Source organism: Oncorhynchus mykiss, chromosome 23 (assembly GCF_057628025.1).
Source record: "Oncorhynchus mykiss isolate SJ-2025 chromosome 23, ASM5762802v1, whole genome shotgun sequence".
In the NCBI taxonomy this organism is placed as follows: Eukaryota; Metazoa; Chordata; class Actinopteri; order Salmoniformes; family Salmonidae; genus Oncorhynchus; species Oncorhynchus mykiss.
In genome coordinates, this window is record NC_143044.1 from 21,286,432 (window position 1) to 21,303,124 (window position 16,693).

Below are 16,693 nucleotides of genomic sequence, written 5' to 3' on the forward strand. Positions count from 1 at the left end.
GCGGCTTTTGTGGAGCGATGGGTAACGCTGCTTCGAGGGTGGCTGTTGTCGACGTGTTCCTGGTTCGAGCCCAGGTAGGAGCGAGGAGAGGGAAGGACGCTATACTGTTACACTGGCAATACTAAAGTGCTTCTAAGAACACCGAATAGTCAAAGGTTAATGAAATACAAATGGTATAGAGGGAAATAGTCCTATAATTCCTATAATAACTACAACCTAAAACTTCTTACCTGGGAATATTGAAGGAACCACCAGCTTTCATATGTTCTCATGTTCTGAGCAAGGAACTTAAACGTTAGCTTTCTTACATGGCACATATTGTACTTTTACTTCTCCAACACTTTGTTTTTGCATTATTTAAACCAAATTGAACATGTTTCATTATTTATTTGAGGCTAAAATGATTTTATTGATGTATAATACTAAGTTAAAATAAGTGTTCATTCAGTATTGTTGTAATTGTCATTATTACAAATACATTTAAAAAATCGGCCAATTTAATCGGTATCGGCTTTTTTTGGTCCTCCAATTATTGGTATCGGTGTAAAAATCATAATCTGTCGACCTCTAGTATGCCGTACCAGTAAAACATGAGCCTATCACAAGAACTGCAGGCTATTGCACCACTATTTACCATCACTGAATGTTGAGGCATGAAAGATGAGCGAATGGGCTTAAACGGGTGGTAGGCCTATAGCTTACCCTCCAAAATGTGATGTGGTTCGACGAGAACACTGATATTTTGCCTAGGCAGAGATGAGTGGCCGACACTGAGACGCGCGGACAGCAGTGGAGCAATTAATTCTGTCGCCAAAATTGTAACCGATGTCTCTTTCCATTCACCACTGGTTGGTGTCTGGAAATGTGTTGCGAGTGGATCAACGTGCATGAGTAGTCTAGTGAAGGAGCCCTTTGAAGTGATTTTGACAATCATATAAAAACATGACTGGTTGTGTTTATGCCACAGCATATATACAGTTAACTCATTTTTTTAACCACTCCACAAATTTCTTGTTAACAAACTATAGTTTTGGCAAGTCGGTTAGGACATCTACATTGTGCACGAGGCAAGTAATTTTCCCAACAATTGTTTACAGACAGATTATTTCACTTATAATTCACTATCACAATTCCAGTGGGTCAGAAGTTGACTACTTTTTAAACCGCTTGGAAAATTCCAGATAGTTGTCATGACTTTAGAAGTTTCTGATAGACTAAATGACGTCAATTGGAGGTGTACCTGTGGATGTATTTCAAGGCCTACCTTCAAACTCAGTGCCTCTTTGCTTGACATCATGGGAAAATCGAAAGAAATCAGCCAAGACCTCAGGATTTTTTTTTTGTAGATCACAAGTCTGGTTCATCCTTGGGAGCAATTTCCAAATGCTTTAAGGTACCACATTCATCTGTACAAACAACAGTTCGCAAGTATAAACACCATACCACGCAGCCATCATACCGCAATGGAAGGAGATGCTTTCTGTCTCCTAGAGATGAATGTACTTTGGTGAGAGAAATGCAAATCAATCCCAGAACAACAGCAAAGGACCTTGTGGAGATGCTGGAGGAAACGGGTACAAATGTATCTATATCCACAGTAAAACAAGTCCTATATCGACAACCTGAATGGCCGCTCAGCATGGAAGAAGCCACTGTTCCAAAACCACCATAAAAAAGCCTGACTATTGTTTGCAACTGCACATGGGGACAAAGATCGTTCTTTTTAGAGAAATGTCCTCTTGTCTAATGATACAAAAATAGAACTGTTTGGCCATAATGACCATTGTTATGTTTAGAGGAAAATGGAGGCTTGCAAGCTGAAGAAACACCATTCCAACCGTGAAGCACAGGGGTGGCTGTATCATGTTGTGGGGGTGCTTTGCTGCAGGAGGGACTGGTGCACTTCACAAAATAGATGGCATCATGAGGGAGGAAAAGTCTGGATTTATTGAAGCTAAAGTCGGGTATTTAAATCTTGGTCGAAAATGGGTCTTCCAAGTGTACAATGACCCCAAGCATACTTACAAAGTTGTGGCAAAATGGCTTAAGGACAACAAAGTGAAGGTATTGGAGTGGCCATCACAAAGACCTGACTTCAATCCCATAGAAAATTTGTGGGCAGAACTGAAAAAGCGTGTAGGAGCAAGGATGCCTACCAACCTGACTCAGTTACACCAGCTTTGTCAGGAGGAATGGGCCAAAATTCACCCAACTTATTGTGGGAAGCTTGTGGAAGGCTACCCTAAACGTTTGACCAAAGTTAACCAATTTAAAGGCAATGCTACCAAATACAAATTGAGTGTATGTAAACTTCTCACCCAATGGGAATGTGATGAAAGAAATGAAAGCTAAAATAAATAATTCTCTCCACTATTATTCTGACATTTCACATTCTTAAAATAAAGTGGTGATCCTAACTGACCTAAGATTGGGAATTTTTACTAGACTTAAATGTCAGGAATTGTGAAACAGAGTTTTTAAATGTATACTTGTGTATGTAAACTTCTGACTTCAACTGTATTTTTTAAAATGTAAAATGTATCCTTTTATTTAACTAGGCAAATCGGGTTAAGAATAAATTCTTATTTACGATGACGGCTTATACCGGCGAAACCCGGACGATGGCACAATTTTGCACCTCCCAATGGGACTCCCAATCATGGCCGGTTGTGACAGCCTGGATTCGAACCAGGGTGTCTGTAGTGATGCCTGTAGCACTAAGATTCACCACTCGGGAGCCCCAATTAAGGTAATACATTTTAAAAGTTAAATGACAAATCTTTGACTAGAGATGCTTTTGAATTAATAGGGATTATAAATATAAATCCAGGATTAGGCAGCTGCCTGGAGCGGCGGTTTGACAAGGGTGGCATTTTTCTAGCTCAACTGACCAAAACGCACATCCAACACCTCACATTATTCTTTCCATAAACAATATCTTCTCTCACTCAGTGACATGAAGGCTATTTAGGTGAGTGCTGATGCCGCCCCATGATAAGCAATGCCCACTTTGCCAAAGGCAGTGCTGCAAAATATTTATATTTTCCATGCCCAGCGTTCCTCTCCAGGGTGCTGATGGAGAAACGCAGCGCTGCGGCTCTCCACCAACGCTCCATCAAATTAATTTAACATAAATTAGATCTATGTAGCCTGCAGTAGAAAGAGTAGTAGCCTATGGGGTTTTTCTGTAGCCCTAGACTGGAGACCAAATGTATTGCAATGTCATGAGACAGACACTTTTTAAATCATTAACTTATTAATGAGGAGAGAGAGTGTGCAGGAACAAAAAGAGTGCGGTCAACAAGAATTGCAAGCGGGCAGACATCAGCTATGGAGCGGCTGAGGCATAAACAGAGGTGGACAGCAAATGGTGCTGAAAGTAATTTCATTTTTTTTTATTTGACTGAACACCAAAAGGCCATTGTTGGAGCCCATTTATTCCAATCTATCTAAAAAATAAAAAAAATGTAAGCCCTTCAAAGTTGCTTTTAACCGTATAGAAGCAGAAAGGGGGCATTAACCAGACATACTGTATGTTTCTCAGTTCACCATGTAACAATTCACTGCCTCCCTCTTCACAAGTTCTGTGCCAGGAACACCAGCCTATTGACAGTTTCAGGCTTCAAAGTTGCCCTCTGGCTTGTGACCAAATTGCCCCCATTGCTAAATGCTCTCTGAGGGCTTGTGGCAGGGATGCATAAGTATTTCTTTGTCAGACAACTCACTTGTGGGAAGTTGGATGCGTGAACTCGCCACCACTTCTAAGGATCAGCCTCACTGTCTGCTGCCATCATCAGAGTGTAGCTGTCCAGCTCTTGCTCGGTGGCTGATCTCTGGGTTCTTAAGGTAGGTGCACTGCTGGTTTTCTTTTAAAGATGCTCCCAAGGCTCTTCTTGGACTTCTTTGCTGATTGTGGAGCAGTGGCAGCTTCTTTCTCACTCTGGTCCTCTTCAAGAGAGAAGTCTCCCATGGCTGTGTTCCCTACCAGGAGGGCTTCTGTCTCGGGCAGCTCTCACCTTCACCTCCACCAGCTTCTCAGTGGTCATGTAGGTGGTCTTGAACCTTGGGTGCAGAAATGTAGCCATGGTGAGCAGCTCATCTGTTTCAGGGTTGGTGCATTTGTCATTCAGGTAATTGAGGACATTCATAATCTCTTGGGTCAGTTTGGCTTCGCCCTCCATTTGATTTTTAGAACCTCCGTCTTGAACAAATTGAGGATCGGCTTCAGATAGTACACACTCATGTATTTCTTTCCTGACAGGGCATCTGTGAAATCCTGGAGGGGCTGCAGTGATGGATTTAAAGGCATCAATGTCTTGCCCGGAGGGTGCAAGGTGCTGTTTTTTTAACCTGCTGCCAGAACTTGTGTGATGGCCTTTTCCTGCACCTTGACTCTTCCCATCATCTGCAGTCGAGATCCCCACTTTGTCGGGGATTCTGTGATGAGTTTGTGGAGGGTCAGGCTCTGTTTACCCTGTGCACTTGTCTGGGCCTTCTGCTTCTTTTAACTTTAGGAAAATGTGCTGACCACTTTCTTGCACACTCCAGTGGCCCAGGAAACCAGAGGTTTGTTTTGGACACTCCTCTCTGAAAAAATAAAAAGGTGAAAATTATTCAATAGAAATAACATTGCATCTGCTATAATTAAAGCATGGACACTGGACATGATTACAAATGTAATCCATTTATAGATTTACAACTGTGATTAAGAGACCTATGTTGCATTAGAAAACAGGATAGCCTTCTCAATAAAGTATTACTGAAAGAAAGAGGATAGATGCATATATTGAAACCATAGGCAATTGTATCAATTATAATTAAGCAAGTTAATCCATGTAATGTTGGGTTATTGCACACGTGAACAAATGACAAATGTTATAGATTTGCGTAGCTGTATATATTCAGTGTAACATATAAGAAAGATCAGACCGTGTAGTCAGCTATAACTTTAAATAGAGAACTTAACTATAGTTCTGCATTTTTTTTCTTTATTTTTAAGTTATGTAATTGTTCTACCTAGCTCTGTGTTTTGGACATTTTGAAACTTACCAATAGCAATGTATAGCCTGTGTCCGGAATACCCTAGTCTTGTCCATTTGTTTAGCTCCAATGCTTTGACCATGTTCGATCCGCTGTCTGTAGTCCTACATACTTGACGTGACTCTCAGGCCCCAGGAAGAAAGTGCCTCCCTCAGCCCAGCTGCAATTCTTTCTCCGGTGTGAACATCTGGGAAATAAGAGGTTTGAAGGAATTGGCTTTGCAGCTTCCAGTTGTCGTCAATGTAATGAATCGTGAGGTTAATGTATGGCTCTGTGTATGGCTTGATCATAAGTCGGCAGTGGTAAAGAAGAATGCAGCGTTAGGGATTTCGTTGTCAGGACAGCGTTGCCATTCTGTGTAGAGTTCTGGCTGACATGTTTTGTGATGCTCGGGATCTCGTATCTTGGGTCTTGCATTCAAATCAACTTTCTGAAACTGTCTTTCGCCACAGTTGAATTGGTTCCATGGCTTTCGCTATGTGATACTTAACTGCATTTGTTATCTCATTCCACTTCTTCTTGCTCTTCTTGTCCTAGGGAGTACCACTAATGAATGATGCCTTGAGTTATAGCTGAGTGCAGGTCTGACTTGAAGATGTCTTGAGACTTGCTCCGGGTGTTTGTTGCAAGCATTCTGCTAGATTCTTCATATTCGCGCTAGAGGTTGACCGATTTATGATTTTTCAATGCTGATACCGATTATTGGAGGACCCAAAAAAGCTGATGCCGTATATTTTTTTTTTGTGTATATATATATATATATTTGTAATGACAATTACAACAATACTGAATGAACACTTATTTTAACTTAATATAATACATCAATAAAATCAATTTAGCCAAATAAATAATGAAACGTGTTCAATTTGATTTAAATAATGCAAAAACAGTGTTGGAGAAGAAAGTAAAAATGCCATATGTGCCAGGTAAAAAAAGCTAACGTTTAAGTTTCTTGCTCAGAACATATGAAAACTGGTGGTTCAATATTCCCAGTTAAGACGTTTTAGGATGTAGTTATTATAGGAATTATGACGGGTCGACTATTTCTCTCTCTACCATTTTGTATTTCATATACCTTTGACTATTGGATGTTCTAATAGGCACTTTAGTATTGACCGCCTAATCTCAGGATTTGATAGGCTTGAAGTCATAAACAACACTGTGCTTCAAGCATTGCTAAGAGCTGCTGTCAAACGCAGTAAAGTTTCAATGAATGCTTATGAGCCTGCTGCTGCCTACCACCGCTCAGTCAGACTGTTATATCAAGTCATAGACTTAATTATAATATAATAAACACAAATACGAGCCTTTGGTAATTTAATATGGTCAAATCCGGAAACTATAATTTCCAAAACAAAACGTTTTCTCTTTCAGGGAAATACGGAACTGTTCCGTATTTTATCAAACGGGTGGCAACCTTAAGTCTAAATATTTCTGTTACATTGCACAAACTTCAGCCGAGTGATAGAGATACTCTCAATGATCGGCTATGAAAAGCCAACTGACATTTTACTCCCGAGGTGCTGACCTCTGTGGCACCCTCGACAACTACTGTGATTATTATTATTATTTGACCATGCTGGTCATTTATGAACATTTTGGCCATGTTCTGTTATAATCTCCACCCGGCACAGCCAGAAGAGGACTGGCCACCCCTCATAGCCTGGTTCCTCTCGGTTTCTTCCTAGGTTTTGGCCTTTTCTAGGGAGTTTTTCCTAGCCACTGTGCTTCTACACCTGCATTGCTTGCTGTTTGGGGTTTTAGGCTGGGTTTCTGTACAGCACTTTGAGATATCAGCTGATGTAAGAAGGGCTATATAAATACATTTGATTGAAGTTATGTCATAATTATGTAATATTTTAGCATATTAGTTCCCAACGTCCCAGGCGGCCCAAACTGCTGCATATACCCTGACTCTGCTTGCACTGGAACGCAAGCGAAGTGACACAATTTCCCTAGTTAATATTGCCTGCTAACATGAATTTCTTATAACTACATATGCAGGTTAAAAAATATACTTGTGTATTGATTTTAAGAAAGGCATTGATGTTTATGGTTAGGTTCATTGGTGAAACGATTTTGCTTTTTTTCGCGGATGGGCTTTTGCTAAATCATCACCCGTTTAGTGAAGTAAACTGTGATTCGATAAATTAACAGGCACCGCACTGCATTGGTTATATGCAACGCAGGACAAGCTAGTTAACCTAGTAATATCATCAACCATGTGTAGTTAACTAGTAATTATGTGAAGTTTTTTTATAAGATACGTTTAATGCTAGCTAGCAACTTACATTGGCTCCTTGCTGCACTTGCGTAAAAGGTGGTCAGCCTGCCACGCAGTCTCCTCACGGATTGCAATATAATTGGCGTCCAAAAATGCAGATTACCGATTGATATGAACTTGAAATCGGCCCTAATTATTCGGCCATGCCGATTTTAATCGGTTGACCTCTAATTCGCGCACACATTCAGTGTTTTCAGGTAGTGAAATATATTGCTTGTGTTTCCACCTCTGGCTAGCATAATGCATTGACACAACTGGTTATCTTAAAGCGAAACCAGTTCCAAACCACAGAGGCCCCCTTTTACTTTTTTTATTTTCTAACCAATTCTTCGTCCTGCAAATCAACCTCAACTGTTATTTTCCTTGTCTTCGGTCATCCTCAATGCTTGCCTACACGTTTACACTTTTGCTAACGAAAGGAGTTTACTTCACTAAATGTTTGCGTACTCTGCAGTTGTGCATACTTGTTTGTATACTTTGATTGGTAGGCAGATTGCGTGTAACATCCATGCTTCTAGTTTTTTTTTCTTTGCTAAAAAAGGCTATGTTTTTAGTAAAAGAGAAACAATTTGAGGCCGTAACACATGCCTGAAATCTTGAATGAAACAACGGCTTATTTTATTAATTCATCATGACATGCACGACATGGCAAAATCCATATCATGGCAAAACGTCATACCGGTATTCGTGTTCATCCCGCTATACCGCCCACCCCTACAAAGGATGTGACGCTGATGCTTATGGGGATATGTTATTTGTATCTGAAATTCTGATGCTGCCTTGAATTTTGAGGAGACACAAAATGGACCTATTCTGTCCCTAATTAATTGAGCTTTTCACTTTCTGACAAGATGTTTAAAACCAGGAAGCTTTTAGGGAAGCCCTTCTCTTGGGTTAAGCTACGGATGAGTAGCCCAGAGTTGAAGCTTATATTTTTCTGCATCAGGTGAGCAGCCTCTGTCAGGGTGGATGAGTAACTTTTGAGTGTCATGTTTAGATTCATACGGATGTCTAATATTATTGAATTATTTGCAAACCGCAACCGTTTCATTGGAAATAAAACACTTGGGATTGACATTGGAGAAATATGGTAAGAATGCCTATTTCGCTGTCTATTCTTCCCTGAAACTTATATTTTCATTATCCACCTTTTTTGAGACTTTTGCAGAGCGACATTTTCTCTTGATTGCAAGCTGTTTTTCCTCAATCAATGCACCAAGAAATATATATAAAAAAACAAGATTTTTAGCAGTGTAATCAGATTGAAAATATTAGGATATATTATTGACATTGAACTGATTTATATAGCCTACTAACCAGATGTTAATTGTTTAATTTGTAGCAAAGGCCTATGAATTGAGCTGCTATTATGTTCTGCCGACTTAGCTGAGAAAATATGGTCCTAAGTACAAACCGTAACAAATTACGGCTTCCAGTCACATCGTTGTGCACGTAACATTTGTGACATTGTTAGCCAACCCGTCTATAGATGTAGGCCCCAGGAAGACCCTCCCCCCTGCGCTAGACCCCATTCACATGGCGCAGCACAGCTCCCAGAATATCAGCTTTCAAACTGGATTTCGTAGCTAAGCTAAAACGCTAATTGTGCTCATAGATTATGCATGTGTGAACTACACATTGAGACATGCATCCGAAAGTGGGAGGTTTAAAAAATATTTAATAGTCCTAAATTTCCAGAGCATGTCTTTAATATGCTAACCTTGTTTTAGCAGCGACTCATTCAGCCTTTTAATTTAGCAATTAGTCCTATGCTGCTTGTTTTGCTTTGCCTAATCAAGCGTCCATAATGAAACATCATGGAGTTTATCATTCATTGGCCAATCTGTGCACCTCCCACTGCTCTATTTAGAATCCAACCCCCCCCCCCACTTCAAGCATTTATTCAGGGATTTAAATAGTGAGATTTCATAAACCAAACAAAGGAATACACTTGAGGTCGTTTTAGCCTGGATCTGAGGCTTTCCATTCCCTGTGTTTTCTCTCTTTGCAATAGCAGATAGTTCATCTTCTTAACCTAAATAGAGAGAGGTGACATAGCCAGTCCACCAACCTTATCTCCTCTCTAACATACACTCAGGCTTTTGACTCAGTGCCTGACAGTGCTACAGTATGTGATTGCATTACAAACGTGTCTGTAAGGGACAGGTGTGTGTGTGTGTGTGTGTCGGGCAGGTGAGGCAGCAGCTAGAAGGGACGTGTGTGTGTGGTGGAGAGAAGGGTGTTTGTATTTATTCCTCTTTGGGTTTAGTGGCGCCAGAGAAGATGGCTGCAGTTAACTAATTGTTCAGTTTAAAAAATAAATCATTATTTGTAGCTTTTGTACATAATGTTTCTGTCTCTTATGATCAAAAGAGCTTCTGGATATCAGAACAGCAATTACTCACCTCAAACTGGACAAAGATTTATTTTTTCTTTAACGAGTCCTACGCAAAGAATTTACTTCAGACACTGGACAGCTCCCAAATCCCCATCATTCGCATGAAGAAGAGACAGATGTAGGTTGTTGTGCCTGGTAATTAATCAGATGGCGACTGGATAACCCGCATCTGCCATCAGTCTTATTAGCCAACGTGCAATAATTGGATAATAAACTGGATGAGCTCCGCTCAAGACTATCCTACCAAAAGGACATTTTTAAAAACTAATCTTATGTTTCACCGAGACGTGGCTGAACTACAACATGGATAACATACAGCTGGCTGGGTTTTCCGTGCATCGGCAAGATAGAACAGCTGCCTCCGATAAGACAAGGGGTGGCGGTCTGTGTCTATTTGTCAATAACAGCTGGTGCACGAAATCTAATATTATTGAAGTCTCAAGGTTTTGCTCACCTGAGGTAGAGTATCTCATGATAAGCTGTAAACCACACTATTTACCACGAGTTTTCATCATATATATTTTTCGGAAGCTGTCTATTTACCACCACAAACAGATGCTGGCACTAAGACCCAACTCAACGAGCTGTATAAAACCATAAGCAAACGAGAATGCTTATCCAAATGTGGCGCTCTGGGTGGCCAGGGACTTTAATGCAGGGAAACTTAAATCCGTTTTACTTAATTTCTACCAGCATGTCACGTGCAACCAGAGGGGAAAATAACTCTAGACCACCTTTACACCACACACAGAGATGTGTACAAATCTCTCTCTTGCCCTCCAGTTAGCACATCTGACCATAACTCTATCCTCCTGATTCCTGCTTACAAGCAAAAACTAAAGCAGGAAGCACCAGTGACTCACTCAGTATGGAAGTGGTCAGATGACGCGTATGCTAAGCTACAGGACTGTTTTTCTAGCACATACTGGAATATGTTCCGGGATTCTTCGGATGATATGGTGTACTCCTCAATGCCAGTCACAGGCTTCATCAATAAGTGCATCGATGACGTCGTCCCCACAGTCACCGTACATACATGCCCCAACCAGAAGCCATGGATTACAGGCAACATCTGTACTGAGCTAAAGGATAGAGCTGCCGCTTTCAAGGAGCGGGACTCTAACCCTGACGCTTGTAATAAATCCCGCTATTCTCTCCAACAAACCATCAAACGGGCAAGCGTTAACACAGGACTAAGCTTGAATCCTACTACACCAGCTCCGACTCGCATCGGATGTGGCAGGGCTTGCAAACTATTACGGACTACAAAGGGAAGCACAGCCACGAGCTGCCAAGTGACACGCGCTAAACAGACAAGCTAAATTACTTCTATGCTCGCTTCGAGGTAAGCAACACTGAAGCCTACATGAGAGGACTAGCTGTTCTGGAAGAATGTGTGATCGCTCTCCGTAGCCGATATGAGTAAGACATTTTAAACAGGTCAACATTCACAAGGCCATGGCCAGACTGATTACCAGAACATGTACTCCGAGCATGCGTTGACCAACTGACTGTCTTCACTGACATTTTCAACCTGTCCTTGACCGAGGCAGTATTATACCAAGATTTTCAAGCAGACCACCCTGTGCCCAAGAACACCAAGGTAATCTGCCTAAATGACTACTGACCCGTAAGCACTCATTTGTAGTCATGAAGTACTTTGAAACGCTTGTCATGGCTCACATCAACACCATTATCCCCAAAACCTAGACCCACTCCAAACCTAGACCCACTCCAAAAACCTAGACCCACTTGCATACCGCCCCAACAGATCCACAGATGACGCAATCTCGATTGCACTCCAAGGACAAAAGGAACACCTACATGAGAATTAGAGGTGAAACGGTTCACAAAACTCATGGTACAATACGGTACAGAGGTGTCACGGTTCGGTATGGTTTCTATGATATATCGACAAAATAAATGCCTGAGAAATGTGATTTGTATTTAAATTTTCCATTTTATTATAATAGTAAACATGGGTAGCTTGAAAACAAAGGGACTACAAAAAACAGCAGTGGCTGCCGTATAACATAACATGAAATTAAATTTAAAACAGAACTTCAACAAGAGTGCATAGTCCAGCAGCATATATCAAAATTAAGTGCCTTAAACAAAATAGGACTACTTGAGATTGGTTACTCAATCTGATAAAAATGATTTAACTTTTTTCCCAAGTTTTTCTTTAAGAAGATTAGTCTATCTACATTTTCTGGAATGAGCACAGATCGGCTTGCTGTGACAATGTCAGCCTCTGTGGAGAATACCCTCTCGCGAGGGACAGAGGTCCCAGGCACAGCCAGGTAGCACCTTGCTAATATGGCAACATGACGATATATTAACTCCTTGGTCTTCCACCATGTAAGTGGATCAGCATCCAGGGGAATACAGTCCACTTCCCTGTATGAGGTCACCACCTCCTCGATGACCTTGACCTTTGACTTGGTTCCCTGCTCCTGGGTTGGGAACAACTCCCCCAAAAAGCCCAGCCATGACAGACTTCTTTTCTGGAGGAGAATGCCTGTCATCTGCCGTCTCTGGAGAGGGGTTGGCGCCTGTGGTATCTGTGGCTTGACCCTGCAGAATTCAATTATATGAACATCTCTGAAGTGGCTTGAAGATATGATTTGTTGTTTGAAATGTATATTAGACACAAGACTTTAATAGTTAACTTACTAATAAGCTAAATGTCACATTAACAAAATAAATACAATACCTGTTGTATATTGGTCACATTCTCTGCTGTGAGTTCATTGTAGACTCTGACGAGCAGCAGCATCCAGGTGTAACAGGGACTTGATCTGGGGGTCCAAAGCGGTGCTCTTGTGTAAGAAGTCTTGGACACCAGGGTCAGCATATCTAGGCTCCAGGTTAACTCTGATAGCAGTCTTGACATCCCTTACTGCGAGTTCATCTTCATCAGATGCCACTATTGATTTCAGGATCATTGTTTACATAGGACCATGGAAACTGACGGAATGCTTGCAGTGCATCTCAGTGTTGTGACTGTTTTGAGAGGTTTGCACACTTTGATAACTTCCTCTGCTAGTCTTATGTCATTTTCAGACAGTCACAATATCTTTTGACATTCTTCCTCACGGCTTGACACCGCAACTTTCTGCTCAAGGTATCTCTCAACCATGTCATGGCTTGAATTCCATCTAGCAGGGACATCTTGGATTAGTTTGTGGTTTGGCAGCTCCAGCATCTCTTGTTTTGTCTTGAAAACATGTGCAGGAGTTGTGCTTTTATGAAAGAAGGATACCACCTTCCTGATCTTTGCTAGGAGGCGAGAGATTGGATTCACTGACATTGCTTTTTGAGATGCTATATTAAGGATGCTTTGCTCACATTACATCTGTGGCCCCAATCCAGCTAGTGCAACTGCTTTTACAATATTTCTAGCGTTGTTAGTGGTCACAGGAATCGTTACATTATCCCCCTCCAACTTCCACAAGGCAACTACTACCCTTAGCTCTTACCCCAAGTTTACACTGTTGTGACTACTCTCATGGGGACGTCCAGGTTTTCTTAACAGCTTTTACCCCCAAGCCATAAGACTCCTGAACAGCTAACCAAATGGCTTCGTGGACTATTTGCGTTGACTGTTATTTTATTGTTGCGCTATAATTATTATTATTTCTTTTTTCATTTGTATTTATTTGTTTACTTCAGTTTATTTAGTAAATACTTTCTTAACACGTATTAGTAAGCATTTCATTGTATTCAGCGTATGTGACAAATAACATTTTATTTGGTAGTTATCCAAGGCCATAGTTTCTGTCTTGGGATCTGACTCAGCAGTCAGCACCTTATGCCACAAAATGATTGTGGTGGGATAGCATTTGATGGCAAATCACATGTTATTCCATTCGATCTATTCTATTCTGGAAGCATGGGGGAAAAAATGTGAAGGTACTCCCTTCCTGTGGTGTTAGCCGTATAATTATCCATCCACCCTTCACCAGCATAGCAGCAGTACAGGGTGGAGCAGCAGCTTGACACTCATCCTGACTGACACACAAAACCATGGCAACCGTGTAAAATTCTCACCTTGTAACCCCTGGAAACGAATGACCTTGAGCCCTTTGTCCCCTGGCGCTCGTTAGTGTGACCGGCATCTACCACACGTCTGAGGTTAGGGGGTGCTGTGGATAGGGAGAGTGTGTCTGGTGGCTGAAGCATCAGTATTTTGTCCACTCTTGTCTGTTTTTCCTCGTGCCATGTTATACACATCATATAGGGCTACAACTGTAAATCTCTCTCAAAAGACGACCCTATTATTGACCAGATGTGACCAATGGACAAAATAATTTCCACCTTGGGCCTCCCGAGTGGCGCACCGGTCTAAGGCAGTCCTAGCGGCGTCTCTACAGATCCGGGTCCGATCCCGGAATGTGTCGCCGTAGGCTGCGACCGGGAGGCAGCGCACAGCTGACCCTGCGTCTTCTGGGTTTGTGGATGGTTTGGCCGGCTTGGATGTCCTTGTTCCATCGCACTTTAGCACTGTTCTTAGCTTTGCACACTCTCTGCATTCAAGATGTCATCAAGGGGTGACTATTTGAAGAATCTCTAATATATAAAATATATTTAGATTTGTTTAACACTTTTTTTTTTTTTTTGTGACTACATGATTCCATAGTTTTGTTTAAACTATTATTCTACAATGTAAAAAATTAAGAAAAACCCTGGACTGAGTAGGTCTCCAGACTTTTGACTGTGAAATGTCAGAATAAAGTGACTTACTTACATTCTTAAAATAAAGTAGTGATCCTAACGTAAGACAGGGAATTTTTACTAGGATTGAATGTCCGGAATTGTGAAACTGAGTTTAAATGTATTTGGCTAAGGTGTATGTAAACTTCCGACTTCAACTGGATGTATATATATGTGTGTGTGTGTGTGTGTGTGTATACACATACATACATACATACATACATACATACATACATACAGTGGGGCAAAAAAGGGCAAGGGCATTGAAGATGAAACGTGGCTGGGTCTTTCAGCATGACAATGATCCCAAACACACCGCCCGGGCAACGAAGGAGTGGCTTCGTAAGAAGCATTTCAAGGTCCTGGAGTGGCCTAGCCAGTCTCCAGATCTCAACCCCATAGAAAATCTTTGGAGGGAGTTGAAAGTCCGTGTTGCCCAGCAACAGCCCCAAAACATCACTGCTCTAGAGGAGATCTGCATGGAGGAATGGGCCAAAATACCAGCAACAGTGTGTGTGAAAACCTTGTGAAGACTCACAGAAAATGTTTCACCTCTGTCATTGCCAACAAAGGGTATATAACAAAGTATTGAGAAACTTGTGTTATTGACCAAATATTTATTTTCCACCATAATTTGCAAATACATTCATTAAAAATCCTACACTGTGATTTTCTGGATTTTCTTTCTTCTCATTTTGTCTGTCATAGTTGAAATGTACTTATGCTGAAAATTACAGTCCTCATCTTTTTAAGTGGGAGAACTTGCACAATTGGTGGCTGACTAAATACTTTTTTGCCCCACTGTACACACACAGAGAAATGCATATATACACTCTCGCTCGCTCCACCGGTCAAAAGTTTTAAAACACCTACTCATTCAAGAATTGTTTTATTTTATTTTTGCTCGCTGGACAAATGACAAGGTCAGGCCACCGTCCCACATTCTTTAATGTTTACTTTGGGTTGGAGTTCTTCGGCTCAAGTCCCGACATAGGCTTTAATTACTATTAATTATGCTTACACCGTAAGCAAGTTCATTATCCAAGGTTATTTTCCAAACGGAGGCCAGTCAGTCTGGCAGTCTGTTAGAGATTACACAGGCCCTAGAACAGCACTGCCCACGCGTCTCATTCCAGTCCCACCAGTTCAACAGACTTCTTCACTACTGAATCAATAGTTAAAGCTGTTTAATGGAAGGTCTCCCTCATTTAGTGAGTACTTGGCTTTTTATATAATAGATGACATAATAGATGAAGACGTGTGTGTGTGTGTGTGCCGACCTCGGACAAACAAATGTTTGTTTCTCTGTAATACTACTAGCCACCTAGCTAAAGCCAACTTTATAACATTGCTAACTCGGATAGGTTCCCAACCTCGACTAATTACCAAGAAGCCATTTCAGGCTATCAATCAAGTTTGAGTAGCTAGGTTTGTGGACTTAACTAAATGTACTGAATAGGACTCACATTTTAAAATATTTTACCCAGATTTTAGCAGAGATGGAGAAGCACATTTAGTTTATTTAAAAATATATATTTTTTAAAAGAACCACTAGTCTGGAGGATTCAGACTGCAAGGGATACATGCGGGCCCCGACAGAGCATTGCGGCGTGGTCTGCATTTTTCAGGCTGCGGTTGGGAGCAGGCGGTCAGATCAGATGCAAGTTGTCCTGCTCCTTAAAGGTAGGCTATAACATGTATCTCGAAAGTGCAAGTGTCCACTCTGCACTCTTCAAACTACATCTTGCCTATTTGTTGATATAGCCCAAGAATACCTACCGATAGCCTAATTATAATGGGCCCAGTGAGAATCTCTGGTAATTTAACCTATTTCTTAGGTTATTTTTGTGCATTTTGATATTGACTATAGGGTGCAATGTTGCTGTCAAGTGAGCTTTGTCGTCACATAGTTCTAAAATAACATAGCGAGACTGCGGTTGAGTTCCAGACCATTTCTTGCGGTAGCAGGTGGGAGTCGGACACAGACAGCAGGTGTGGGCGGGGGCAGGCGGGAGCGAGATGAATAAATCTGTGTAAATCCGCACAGACCTCTAATACAGAAAGCTGAAGAGGTATGCTTAGAAGTGCATAACATTTTACATTGAATGTAAGCATAATGATTATGGCTCTCGATTGCAGGAACAGGATTTCGGGTGTTTGAAAAATGCTAAATTATCCAACTTTGGGGAATGGCAGTCTAGCTCTCCTCCAACCCCCCCCAGTCGGCATGGCTGGCTGCCTGTCAGAGTACCAGC

General features: G+C 41.3%; 1 protein-coding gene and 1 pseudogene across 16 annotated transcripts in view; one reads left to right on the forward strand and one right to left on the reverse strand.

The window, feature by feature from the left end:
- LOC110502565 (girdin) overlaps nucleotides 1-16,693 on the forward strand; it is a 93,417-nt gene that overhangs the window by 18,032 nt on the left and 58,692 nt on the right. The window lies entirely within an intron of this gene.
- LOC149972540 (E3 SUMO-protein ligase ZBED1-like) lies at nucleotides 1,339-12,670 on the reverse strand (annotated as a pseudogene). Its single transcript, XR_016491236.1, has 2 exons — nucleotides 12,490-12,670; nucleotides 1,339-4,587 (listed from the first exon to the last, which is right to left on the reverse strand). The product of XR_016491236.1 is annotated as an E3 SUMO-protein ligase ZBED1-like (transcript).